The sequence below is a fragment of the Trichosurus vulpecula genome, chromosome 1, assembly GCF_011100635.1.
Source record: "Trichosurus vulpecula isolate mTriVul1 chromosome 1, mTriVul1.pri, whole genome shotgun sequence".
NCBI lineage: Eukaryota > Metazoa > Chordata > Mammalia > Diprotodontia > Phalangeridae > Trichosurus > Trichosurus vulpecula.
Window position 1 is genome coordinate 165537987 of NC_050573.1, and position 14848 is coordinate 165552834.

A 14848-nucleotide genomic window follows, 5' to 3' on the forward strand; every position below is an offset into this window, starting at 1 on the left:
AATAGTTTGCCTCACAGTGTACACCATTATTGCCAAGTCAGTCCCAACTCAATGTAATTTGGAGAGAGGCAAGGATAAGGAAGAAATCAGGAGAAAGGTAGTTGGGCAAGAATTGAAAAACTGATAACTTGTCCTTTCCTCCTTCAATTCTAGCCAGTAGCAAGTGCCCAGCTGTTTGTTCCAGGTTGCTGCATATGCAAAGCCCCTGGAGACTTTCCAAGCGGCCAGGGTTTCCATTCCAAAGGACAAGTAGGGGGAGATAGAGGCCAGAAACATTAAGCAAGATTTTTTTTAATTTCTGCTCAAAAAGAGACAGAGTAAATGTATTAAGAGTGGAAGCGTGGAAATGATTCTGATACTTGGACTTCTGCATTCTCTGCCTAGTATATCACTAGAGAATTAGAGGAGAACTGAGTTTGAATCCTGGCCTGCCACTGACTCACTACTCAGACAAATCATTTAACTTGAAAATACCGTTTTCTCCACCTACAAAATAGGGTTGATAATATTTGCTGCCTACTTTTTTCATAAGAATGTTCAAATGACAATGAAAGCAAGATTCATGAATGGAAAGTATTACACTGTGAATATGTAAGAAGAAGAGCCATTCCCCAGCTAATAAGTGGTCAAGGATATGAACAGTCAATTTTCAAGAGGCAGAATGAGACATACGTTTTTGAACATGGGCGGTATGGGAATTTGGCTTGATAGATGGGTTTTATTTTTTTTTCTTTTAAATGAGGGGATGGGAAGGAGAGAAAATATATGCTTATGAATTGAAAAATAAAGTGAAATGAAAGATTAAAAAAGAAAAAAAACATTACAATCTGGCAATATATCTAGATCACCAAAGAGATAGGTATTCAATTGTGCTTCACTTGTCTCAAAGCTTTGGTTGTTTCAGTCTAATTCTACAGCCTAAAAGCCAAAAGCCAGGCTGGTATAAACCATAGAAAGGAAATATCCCAAGAGTTCACATGGTGAGAAAAAAAATTCCCTCCCTACCTGAGCTATAATAAATTCTTCTTCATAGGATATTATGGTTTTTTGTGGGGGGGAGATTAATTTGGGAGTCAGGAGCCCTGGAATATAGGTTATAGCTTTCTGGACCTCAGTTTTCTCATTATTATTATATATTAGTTATTATACATAATATATAACTGATATATATATATCAGTTATCTCATTATTACAAAATAAGAATTGACCACATGATTTCTAAGTTCCCATTTAGGTTTATCTAATGTTTTATGGTTCTTTGACTCTGTCATCATGTGGCTACAGCCTTCTACCTCCATGGGATGCACAAGTCAAATAATTTCAGGGCCAAAAAATTACTGAGCAGTTTGAATGAGAATCAATAAAATAATAGATTATAGTGTAAGACTTTTGAAACATGCCAAAAATGAGTCACAGACCTTGATGTTCTCCATACTGCCAAAAAGATGGTCAAAAATTAAAAAGAAGTCACAGAAGAACCGAAGTTGCCATTAAAGGATAAGAATTGACTTCATAAAGAAAGAAGCCATTTTGAAAGAGTATATGTGTAGTCAGATATCTGAGGAATGCAATTGTCATAGGAGAAAGGACCTCTTTCTGATTCTGAAAGGAGGCTACAGGGAGAAAAGATGGCAAATACGATATGTCCTGAGGCACAAAGATTCTACACTTCTCAAGTGAGTAAATGCAGGAAAATTTTCCCAAGAAGAGTGGCAAAGGAATTAATAATTTTGGAGGGATAAAAAGAATTAAAAGGTATATTGATTGCAAGAAATAATCTTCTCCTGTCCCCTCCCTCTAGACCAGATCAAAGAAGGCCAACTGGTGCCCAGGAAGCTACTGCCTACAAATCAGTGAGAACTAAAGCACAGGGCTGGAGCCTTGGCAACTTTCACAATAGGCAATAAATATTTTATGTATTGATTGCTTATATACCCTGGAATCTTAGGCTACTTGGACATAATTTCATACCTGGATCTTTACAACAAAGAGTCGCCAATCTCCCCAGAGGTCTCTGTAATAAGATTCGAGCCAATCTGAAAAGTTTGGAGAAATGTGGAGCAGGGAAATAGTCAAGAAGAATCTCTAGGGATTTTTATGCACTCCCAGGGGAATCTAGATCAAATGGAGTTTCTTCAGGATGTCCTGAGTCAATAGAAAGATCCTTAGGCAACCCTTAGAACCCAAAACTTCCCTGGATTGGGAACCACTAAAAACCTGGAATGGAATCTCTGGGCCCAACTTAACCTCTCAGAGTCATCCCAGATTCTTTGGATATGGTCTAGGGCACTAGCACACACAGTAATTTTGTAAAGCCCTCATAGAAGAAGGCAGCCAGTGCCTAATAACCTCTGCTTTTAAAAGAAAGAAGAAGGAAAACTTTGCATTGAATTGGACTCCAAATCACTGACTGCTAAAACGATGAAGCTCTCTTATCTTAAGAAGCTAGCCCTTGTCCTATCATCTAGTCCCAAGACTTGATGATCTAACAGGTCTTTTCTGTCTCTAATTTCTATAACCCCTTTGATACTGCACCCTTTCCCAGTGATCCAGTCATAGAGAAGGTGGCGCAAGAAACAGTTGAGTCACTTGATAAAGATCAAAGTGGTACTTCAGGTTCTACCACAGGCACAAGTCTCAGTGGAGTACTCGCTGCACTTTGTAGTGCCCCAAAAGTCCAGCAAATTCTTGACCTTCTTTGACTTGAAGAAGATAAATTCCTTCTTAAAGAACCAACCTCCCCAAGGCAGTTCTATATCCAATCTCTACATAATTACTGCTCTTCCTCTGCTGCCACCATTTCCAGATGCCCTTTCTGAATTTTCTAACTCCTCTTTCTTTTCTGTCTCACTGCCAACTCCACACAGTGAAGACTATATTTCAGAATAAGTCCCTTAACCCCTCTGAGATTCAGTTTCCTCATCTGTAAAATGGGTACAATAATAGGACCCTAGCCCACAGAATTGTTGCAAGGATCAAATGAAATAGTATATGTGAAACACTTTTTAAACCTTAAAGAGATATACATGGATGATGATGATGATAGTGGTGCTAGGATGATTGGGTATTATATATTCCATTAATTAATTATACATCTATTTTCACCCCACTCCCAACCCAGGACAGATAAGGAAAAACAAACAGGTAAACAGAATTGTTCCCATCACCTCAAAATCAGAGTAATTCATCTGGATGTACAAGTTACCCCCAAAGGTCCCAAAAGTCAACTTCATTCTTAATGTCTGACTGTGCACACTGTGCTGTCGTAACACAAAGAAGATACTGTCTCTACCTTCAACGGCCTTATCATATAGTTAAATACCATTAACATTTAAAAGATTACAACTGGGTGGCACAGTGAATAGAACACTGGATGTGGAGTCAGAAAAGGCCTGAGTTCAAATGTGGCCTTAGATACTTGCTAGTTGTGTGACAGCTAGCTGGGCAAGTTTCTTCATCCATAAAATAGAAATAATAACACACCAGGGTTGTTGTTAGGCTAAAGAAAGTTAATATTTATAAAGTGGTCTTGCAAACTTTAAAGAGTTATACAAATACCAGCTATTTGAAAAGCATAAAAAGTTAACAAGTAATTCAAGATAGCATATAAAGGCTAAATGGGTACTAGAAACAGCAACAAAAATTTACTAAGGGCTTACTCTGTACTTAGGAAATGGGAATACTAAGGGAAGTATGAAGAGTAATATGAGGACTACAAATAAATGATACCAAGAGAAATACAAAGATAAATAAGAGGAATACAAATAAGAATCAACTAAAAGGTATAGAGAATACAAGGGCCTATTGCATTTACTATTTGGTGATTATTTTGAAAGCATTTGACTCAGAGTAAAAGGCAGCCTTGGAGGATCTCCTCCAACGATTTGTCTCCTATGTACATGTTAAGATCATATAAGATTCCTTAAGAGATACAGTCACAGAGATAGCTACTCAACAACACTCTATTAATATCAAGTGAGGCATCTTACAGGGAGATGTGTACTCATCAAAAGCATTTGCCACTTCCATAAAAGATGTCCTTTGCAAAAAAATTTTTTTAAATAAATCCAGTTGGATTTTGGAGAGGCCCTTTAGATGCTCCTGTCTGCATATGGCATTGTGCTAATTGCATCAGTTTCCCAAGTATAATAATACCTCTTCAAGGGAATCCATAACCATTTAAAAAAATTAGCCTAACCATCTGCACAGGAAGAATAAAATTGATAAAGAATGCCTCTCTCTCAGGGTCTCGCATGCAAATGGAATGGAACGCCTATTTATTGTATATGCCTCCTGCAGATGGACAGTATGCTAGCCCCAGTATTCAAGAAGGGAAAAAGAGCAGGTCAGATTGCATTTGGGAAATTTTACAGTACTTTCAATAGTCCCAAATATCTCAGTGGTAATATAAAACCATTTTAAAATACCATTAGTCTCTTGATGGTGGTATATGGCTACAAATCATGGAAAACCACGATCTCCAAAGAATCAAAATTGTGCCTGACCTGTACATAGGACAATAGAGAGAAACATGGCGGCATACACAGGGTACCACATATGCTAATAACGACTTGAGCAGAAGTGGCATCCAAGAAACATATGATCAGCAAAAGAAGTAGATTGGTTATGAAATGAGAAAAGGGGAGAAATAAATGAACAGCCTGTATGCTGCAGAGACACAAAAAAGACCTTCAGCACTTTGAGAAGAACTTCTTTGGAAGATATGGGTAAGAACTACAGAAGATAAGAAGGTGTTGATGCACTCATTTAAGAATACAATTAATAAGTGCATAAGAGGGGTAGAGAATGCAATCATCATTCCAAGGAAGAAAAGAATGTTTCCAGCTCAGGGAATCCTGAAAAAGCATTATCTGATGTGATTCTGAAAGGATGCATGGAACATCAACAATCTGAATTGGGAGGGGAGAACTGTCTCTAAGTACACAGTGCTTAATTACAGAAGTGGAAAAGTACAGGACAGATTCATGAAAGAGTGATGAGTTCCTTTTGGCTGGAGTGTAAGATATGTGGAGTGGAATAGTATGAGAGAAAGTGATATAGATAGGTTGGCAGCAAATTGTGGAAAGTCCTAATTTTAAAGGAGTTTGAACTTTATTCAGTAGGCAATAGAAAGCCACAGAAAAATTTTGAACATTGAAGTAGCATGATCAAACCTGCACATAAAGAAGATTGGGGATAGCTAGGTGGCGCAGTGGATAGAACACTTGCCCTGGAGTCAGGAGGACCCAAATTCAAACTCAGCTTCTGACATTTACTGGCAAGTCACTTAACCCCAATTACCTCCAAAAGGAAAAAGGAAGAAAGAAGTTATATGGCCATTAACAATTAACAAGCCTAAAAATACTAAGGGGCAGAGAAGAGTACAAAGGGAAGAAATAGTTATCCAGAAACCAGTTGAGTCATGGGTCTACATTTCATCTATTTTAACCTAGCCAAAGTTTTGCTAGGAGGATAACAGTCTGGTTGGTCATCTTCTTGACCATTTATTCATCTGTAATTGAATGACTGTACTATATCTGAATAAAATTTTAGAAAAGATACCTGGAGCTAATATTTACATCACATGTTATCATTCACAAAATGCTTGACATGTTACCTCATTTGATCCTCATGACAACCCTGGGATGTAAATGCTACTATTATACCCCTTTTACAGATGAGGAAACTAAGAACCCAGACATTTAAGTGATTTGCCTCAGGATCACACAACTAATAAATATCGGAAGCAAAGCTTGAACTCAGGTCTTCCTGGCTCCAAGTCCAGCATTCTATCCACTGTACTGTCAGCTGCCTGAGAAACTCACATCCCAATAAGCAGAGACCACAAGCACAGGAGGATTCAGCTGCAGAGCAAACAGAAAAGCTTGGTGGACCTTAGGGTGCAATAGCAAGGCAAATGGCAGTACATCTAGGGAGTGTCATTTCTACTGATAAAATCATATCCCTTTCTGCCGTTGATCCCATTTGAGACTTTAACGACAAGAATCTTATTTTGAGAGTCTTTGGCTCTGGCTGCTAGGGAATTGGGAGGGCTCAGCACTTGCAGAAGCAATCCCCACGCTGTACCTGGACAAGGTTTGCATCTTAGATGATGGTGGCAGGGGCTTGGCTTGAGGCAGGCCAGTGGCCAGTGGCCCCATTATTCCCATGACTCTTAGAGACGCAGATGTTCATGAGCAAAGTTCCCTTTTTATTCCCTAGTTGCCGCTGCTTAGTAGTCACTGTTTCTTCCAGACTCCTCTTTTTGGCATCTAAAGCCCTTCATAGCCAAATCCCAATGTCTCTTTCTAGCCTTATCATACATTAATTACTCCCTTTTAGGCACATTCTGGTTCAACCAAATTGGCCTTACTGTTTGTTCTTCATTCATATTTCTCCATCTCCTGCCTCGAAGCCTTTTCTGGGGCTGTCTCTCATTCCTCCTCTCCTCATTCACTCCTTCCTCACCTCCACCTCATGAAATTCTTAGTTTCCTTAAAGACTCAGCTCCTCTACCTTCTACTTGAAGCCTGTCCTGACCCCACCCCCACACCCAGATACTGGTATCTTCCCTCCAAAATTACTCTGTACAGTTCATTTCCTCTGCTAGACTTTAAATTCCTCAAGGGTTTTACTTTTGTCTTTATCATCCCCAGCACCTAGTACAGAAGATGGGTGCTTGACAAATGCTAAGTAATTGATTTAGTGATTGATTTTTCTCAAGTCACAATGATAATGATGATGATGATGATATTTATATAGCACCTACTGTATGCCAGGCATTGTGCTGAAGGCTTTACAAATTTTCTTTCATTTGATCATCACCACAACCCTGGGAGGCATTACCTCTAGATTTACTGTAGTACTGTCAGTCTTAGACCACATGGCTGTCATGTGCCGTACCTGACAGCTTCAGCAAAGAGAGAATGCACATAGCCAGAGGGACATATATAAATTGCTGCTTCTTCTATTTCAACATGTAGATTCAGTTTGTAAATTCTTTTTTGAGGTTTAATTACCTTAGAAATTGCCTTTGGTTCTTGCTACTCCTCCTTCCATGCACACCCCAGCAATTTGTAATAGCTAAGACAGTCTTGTTTTTGGCTCTGAGATCTGCATTTTTTTTCAAATAGGAACAAATTGTTCTATAGAAATCAAAGACTCTTTGGAAGCCTGCTAGACTAGCACATTTTGGGTATAAAGTCTTGCCTTTAGTTTACACTGACCTAGAAAGCAGCAGTTCCTGGAAGTATCTGACCCAAAGCTATTGGACAAAGAACTCCATTAGCAGAACTTTGTGAGCTGACTTTCAAGTAGATAAGTGTTATGAAAGAGCTGTTTCCTCTAGAGTAGCTGGCTGGCCATGAACGTATCCTATGTGTTGACTTCTATGAATAACAACCCTCCATAGAAGCTCTTCTTCCAGAATATCAAGCCATTCTACTCCTTTTTACCAGCCATAGTGTTAAACTGTCTCCATGCTCATTGCAGACCATTCATCCTCAGCCTTTTAGCCCAAAACTTTATTTATAGACTCACAAAATGTTAGACCTCTCAGATCATCCAGTCCAACCCCCTCAATTTGCAAATGAGGAAACTGAGTCCCAGGAAAAAGTAGTTTGGCCAAAGTCATTCCACTGATAAGTTGAAGAAAAGGGACTTAAAAACCAGGTTTTCTGATCCTAGATACAGTGCTCTTTACAGATTTCTCTGTATACCTTCCTTTCTATTTCTAGCCTAAGTGCCCTGTGCTATAGAAGCAACATGACTAAAATGTGTTTTTCTGGGCTCATATAGAAAGACAGAGTGTGACATTTTCTAACAAGTTTTGTTGCTCTCCTTAAATCCTGGACTGTAGTTCTATGTTTTTCCACTTATAGCCACTATGTTATTTGTGCCTAATCCTTCCTATGAGTAATTACTGTTGGAAAGAAAGGTCTAGAAGTTTACCAAATTCATCTCTGCCAGCTTATATGCCCCACTGTCATTAAATGCCTCTGAAACTAGTGGTTGAATGAGGGTAATAGGTATAGCATTTGTCCAGGAGTTAGAAAGACCTGGGGTCAAATTCCATCTGATATGCACCATCACTGTGAGACTCTGGGCAAGTGATTTCATATCTCTGAGCCTCAGTTTCCCTCTGTCTAATAGGGATAATAATGACATACCTAATGGGTTGTTGTGAGAATCAAATGAAATTATGTAAGATGCTTTGCAAATCTTAAAGAGCTATAACAATACCAAGTATTACTATTGAGTCATTCCTTTTAATTTCTCATAGTTTGAGATTCAACTATTTTTTTAAATCACAATTCTTATACATGTAACTGAATAGAATACCTACAAACAGTTGACATCTGTATTAGGAGGGCAGAGTTTATAATCTCAAAGAGGATCATATATATGTCTGAAAGGTTCGGAACCTCCGGATATAAGAAACTCTCAAAGTAGGAGGCAGAAGAATCAAAGCATATATTTAGGCTCCACAGTAACCAACCCATGAACCAGCATCCCCATTTTGACATATTGATCAAAAGCTTCCAGGCCCAATAAGTACGCCTTACAAGAGTAACCAGGAGGCTACAGAGAAGCATGATGGTGTAAAACAAAATCATGCTTCCCCCTCTATGGTAAAAAGATTACCCGCTGGCCTCAAGTCCTTGTTCAACTTCCTCCCGTAGGTCAGCTCTGCTACTGGCAGCTCCTGCTTCAACTGTGGCTGTAGCTATAGCAGCCTCTGGCTCCAACGGAAGCTGTTTTTAACCATCCGGCTTCTGTGGGGGTGTAAGGTACTTCGGGGAAAGCACAGGTTCTTTCGATCAGCTTAAGCAAGGTGAGGGGGTTGACCAGGAAAGCACAGGTTCTTTCCATCAGCTTAAGCAAGGGAAGCAAGGTGAAGGGGCCGACAAGCTTACTCCAACCCAACATACAAACAGCATTCAGTTCAGGGGAAAAAGCCAAACTAGTCAAGGGCACTTGTTGACTAAGTGCTAAGGAGCCCATTTTTGGTTACCAACACCTAAACTAATATATGTATGTCCCATTCCAAACCTGAAGGCTTCAGCCCATCTGTATTCCCAGTACCAAGAAAGAAATATATTCAAGACCAACCTTGGGAATCCTGAGAACTTTGAGGGTCAGCTTTTGGAGGAAGCCCAATTATCAGTACTACAAGTGAACTGGTACACTCACTTGGTAAATGATTCTTGATCGTGGATGGAGAAATGTTATAAATGGCGCATATTGTCAGATATATATATAAATACTTAAGTGAATGATTTCCTTTTCAGTATTAATAGTCAGAGACATTTTCCCCTCCTTCAAATACCTTGTATATTTGACCCTCAATGTCTTTATAATTATGTTACCTCCAGCATCATGCCCTGTATGAGGACTTGAACAGATCCAGCCACTTTTCCCCTTTTTTTCTTTTTTAATTTAAAGGAGTTCTTTATTTTTTAAATAGTATTTTACTTTTTCCAATTACATGTAAAGATAATTTTTAACATTTTTTTTTAAATTTTGAGTTCCAAATTTTCCCTGTCCATGCTCCACTTCCCCTTCCCTAGAAAAGTAAGAATTTTAAATAGGTTATATATGTGCAAACATGTAAAACATATTTCTATATTAGTCATGTTGTAAAATAAGAAACAAACCAAAGGAAAAATGTACTAAAAAAAAGAGAAAATGAAAACAGTATGCTTCAACCTGTATTCAGACTCCATTAATTCTTTCCCTGGATGTGGATAGCATTTTCCATCATGAGTTCTTTGGAATTGTCTTAGATCACTGGATGCTTTTCCTTCTTGTTATCTTTTCTGTAAGATCACCCCAGACAGTGATGTTAGGGTCCAAGTACTATAATACTTTTACTTTCCTTGATGGAAAAAAAGTTTGTTATAATTATTTTTTATAAATGTTTTACCTTTTTTCTGTCTTTAATCCTCCTTTCATTTTAATGCTTGAGTGACATTGTGATTACTTCTTTTGCTGTTGTTGTGGTTGGGGTTTTAGGGGGGCGGGGTGGGGGAAGAGGCAGTTGGGGTTAAGTGGCTTGCCCAAGGTCACATAGATGATTACTTTTTACTGACAAAACTTACCAAGATTTCTTTATTCTGGTTTTTCCCTCCAGTGCTGCTTCTTTCTGTTTTATGTAATAATGTTACTCATAGCTGTCTTTCTTACTATGATTTTACAAATGACTTTATAGTCTTAACTTTCTATTACTTTTGATTGCCATCAACCTCCCGAGTAAATCAGGTGTTTGCTGACTATGGGGTTTCTGTTTGTTTGTTCTCCTTGCTTTGACAATTTATATTGGTTTAACTTCTGGATAAAATCATTATAATCAGTGTTGATGTCTTTTCTGCAGTCCATTTCTCATTCTTAAGTTTAATTACTAGTTTAAATAGTTCAGAATTAAGCTGTTTTGATTATACAATATATCTTTCTCTCATTGTTGTTCTTGTCTGTTACTGATTTTGATCTCATCTTAGTTTTGTAGAGTTGATACACATATGCCTGGCTCAGGAATAACTCCCACATCAAAAACAAGTCTCTTGCTTTCTGTTAAAATGCAATTAGTTTTGTTCTTTATATTGTTATTCGTTACTCACCATATCCACTGCTGACCAATTCTTTCCATGCAGCAAAATAATGTTAAAAAGTTCAAGAAAATAAAGTACAACCATTCCTTCTTTTAACCCTTGCATATCCCTATAGGCTTGTCTCAAGTTCCTCTTCCCAGCTTAGTAGGGGAGGGGATAGCACACCCAAGCCAGTGACCTACTTTCTAGTACTGAAGAAGAATAAATAGTCTGAAGTTTAAGTAGGTATGACATTTATGACTGGATTTAAAATTTTTAAAATAAATCTGGCATTTACAGATGAATCATTAAAGAAATGACCCAGCTCCCTTTTCAGGTGGTAATAATAATAGCTAACATTTACCTAGGCTTTAAGATTTGCAAAACTCTTTACATATATGACCTCATTCCATCTTCACACTTAGAAGGAAAACAGGAAAAGAGAAACACCAGAGAAAAATAATTTTCACCATATTGTTACGGTCAGCTGAGCCATATTTTAATAATCTATGAAGTTATGCACAAAAAAAGACTCCCAAGGACCCCCTAGGAACTGGACTAAAGAGGAGAAAAGCTACATGCAAGCAGATTGCCACCTACCTCGTGATCCCATTCCATCCCATCTTCTCCAGCATATTGCCTGCTCTATCATCCCTACTCTCTCTCTCTCTGATGCTTGATCTTTTCTTGTCTACTAAATGCTTCCCTCCTGCCTGCATACATACCCATGCTGTCTTCATCCTCAAAAAAACCTTCCTTTGATATGACCATCCCCACTAGATATTTTATCTTCCTCCCTTGTGTGGCTGAACTCCTTGAGAAGACTGTCTAGGATAGGTGGCTCACCTTCATTTCCTCTCACTCTCTTCTTAACTCTCTGCTTCTGACCTCCACCATTCCTCTGAAACTACTCACTTCAAAGTCATTAGTGATCTCTTAATTGCAAAATCCAATGATCTTTTCTCAGTCCTCACACTTCTTGACCTGTCTACAACCTTTTACACTGTTGATCATCATCTTCTCCTGGATATTCTGCTCTAGGTTTTCATGACCCTCCTCTTTCCTGTTCTCCAAACTGTCTGACCATTCCTTCTCATTTTCCTTTTCTGGATCTTCATCCAGATCATACCCACTAACTCTGGGGGTTACCCAAGAATCTGTCCTGGCCCCTCTTCTCTCTATAGACTATTTCACTTAGTAATCTTATCAACTCCCATGGATTCAACTAGCATCTCTGTGCTTATGATTCTCAGATCTATTTATCCAACCCTAACCTCTCCCTGATCTTTAGTCTCATATCTCCAATTAACTGTTTGACCTCTCAAACTAGCCATATCAAAAAATTTCCCCCTAAGCCCTCCCCTCTTCATAACTTTTCTGTTTCTGTCAAGGGTACCATCATCCTCTCAGTCACCCAGGCTCACCACCTAGATATCATCCACAACTCCTTTCTCTCATACTCCCCATATCCAATCAGTTACCAAGTCTTGTCTATTCTAATTTTGTAATATCTTTCATATATTCTCCCTTCTCTCCTCCGACACTGCTTCTACCCTGATGCAGGTCTTGTACTGTTTCAGTAGCCTTCTGGTTGGTCTCTGTGCCTCAAGTCTCTCTCCGGTCCAGTCCATCCTCCATTCAGCTAAGAAACTGAATTCCCAAAAATACAGATCTGACCATGTCACCCCCTCATATTCAATAAATTCTAGTGGCTCCCTATTACCTTCAGGATCAAATATGAAATCCTCTGTTTTTTCAAATCTCTTTATAACCAGGTCCCTTCCAGCCTTCTTTCACCTTACTCCTTTCCATAGACTTTGCATTCCAATAACATGGCCTCCTTACCATTTCTCCAACAAGACGCTCCATCTCCCAACTCTGTGCATTTTCACTGGTTGTCCCCCATGCCTGGAATTTACTTCCTTCTCATCTCCATCTCCTGACTTCCTTCAAATCCCAGCTAAATTTCAACATTCTACAAGAAGCCCTTTTTTATTCCCCTTAATGGTAGCTGCTTCCTTCTGTTGATTACCCCTAATTTATCTTTTTTATACGTAGTTGTTTCCATGTTGTCTTTCCTATTAAACTGTGGACTCCTTATGAGCAGAGACTATTTCTTGCCTTCTTTAGTCTCCCTAGTGCTTGGCACACTTCCTGGCACATAATAGACAATGATTATTGACTTGACCTTAAAAGAATTTCACTCCCTTTAACTTGGTAGATGCTATCCTGGGTCACTCCACTCACTTTCATGCTTTGGAGCAAAATGTCAAGTTTAGGATTAGAACCAAGACCTCCAATATGTCTCTGAGCTCCCAATCAGATCCAAAACATAATTGCTGATACAGCTTCCAAATTGGGTGATTCATACTCATGAGACAGGGCTCATGTAGGCTCCCCAAGGACTAGATGCAAGGGTCCTGTATGTACAGACCACTGATGATGACAGAGGAATCATGAAATGTTAGAAATGGGGCATTAAGAAACTTTTAGTCCAACCTCATCTTTTTAAAGATGAAAAATTCAGGTTCAGAGAAGTAACTTGCCCAAGCTTGCTTATATAGGTAGTAAGTAGGACTGAGATTTGGACCCAGGTCTTCTGACTCCAAACACAGTGTTCCTTTCACATTTAAGAAATGTATAAAAAATAGAAATAAATTTAACTAAATGAACTTTACCCTGTAAAGTTTGATGATGTATATGGGTTAGAGTTTTTTTAACATCAGGGGGTTTGGGGGTTTTGTTTTTGGCTTTTTTTTTTGCTCAAAGCCTTCAGTGTTATTCTATGTAAAGATACAGAACAAGGGGAAAAAATGTTTATCAGTGGGAATTAAACCCAACGTCTGATATGGTTAGCCCTGAGCCTTGAACACTGGTCCTTTTCAGCAAAGACTGCCTCTTTGGTAAACAAAGCACCTGCAAAGGGTTACTGTACAGAGTGGGAGACTTGGACTCCTCCACCAAAGCTTTCATCAAAGCAAATCTGATTCTTTTCCACATGGTTTTCCTGAAAGGATGTTATGATTTTCTAGATGTTTGGTGGCTGGCGATAAATTAGTTTTTTTATGATGTCATGTGAAAGGCCACCTCTTGGACTTCCTTCTCCCTCATCCAAGCTGAGGGACAAATGTGGGATGTATTCAGGGAGTAAAGTGGACATAGTTTGTTTGATTTTAACCCCTCTGTGACTTGTGGATGTTGAACTGAGGCAGATTGAGAAGGTGAGCTACCTAGGTTTCCTTTAATGTTCATGGAGTCATAGGATTATAGACACAGAGCAAGAAGGGAAACTTAGAGGCAAACTTGTTCAACCTCATTTGACAGCTGAGGAACTGAGGACCAAGAGATGATAGGATTGGCCTAGAATCACCCAGCTAGTAAGTATCTGGGTGGCGAGAGAAATCAGGTCTAGAACTGGTCCTGTCCTAGAGTTCACACCTGGACTCCAGTTCAGTGTTTCTATCTACCTCACCATCCTCCCGCAATGGGGAAATGCATTTACTCTCTGTGTATTGGCCAGATCTCCTAAACTGGCAAGCACTGGCACCAAATCAAGACTTTCTTAATAAAAAGCACTAATCACATGCTATCATTGGCCAGGTGCTATATTAGTCACTATACAAATACAAAAGTGAAGATAGTCCCTACCCTCAAGGAGCTTATATTCTACTAGGGGAGACAATAAGCAAACAAACAGGTACAAAGCAAGCTATATAGACGATAAAGAGGGAATAATCAACAGGGAGAAAGCACTAGAGTTAAAAGGAGTTGGGAAAGGCTGCTGGTAGAAGGTAGGGTTTAAGTTTAGACTTAAAGGAAGCCAGGTAAGTCAGTAGTTGGAAAGGAAGAGGGAAAGCATTTCAAATATGGGAGGCAGCCAGAATTAGAGACGAAAAAGTACTGACACCCATTAAGGATAGCCTTTTCAAAGAGTTTGCAGGCAGAAGGGAATGAGTCGGGAAACAGGGAGAGATTGAAAATAAGTGAAAAAGTGAGGATAATGGGAGGCGGCGGTGGTGAGGGGAGGTTTATGAAATCTGTTGTAGGAGACAGGATGAAACAGAAATGTTTGAACAAATAGAGAGATTACCTTGGTAAAGAATAAAGCCACTTTACCATATGAGAAAGGGGTGAAAATGGAAATAGTGGCAGAAAGGCTTTTGAGTGGTAGGAGATAAGGAAGAGGGGATAAGAAAGATCTCACAGCAAATAGCCTCAATTTTTTCTGTAAAATATGAGGCAAAGTTCTGAGTTGGTAGAGG

At 39.0% G+C, this 14848-nt stretch overlaps 1 protein-coding gene across 2 annotated transcripts in view; it reads left to right on the top strand.

Annotated features, from left to right (window-relative positions):
- Nucleotides 1-14848, top strand: part of GMDS (GDP-mannose 4,6-dehydratase) — a 782760-nt gene that overhangs the window by 756315 nt on the left and 11597 nt on the right. The gene's annotated exons all lie outside the window — the stretch shown is intronic.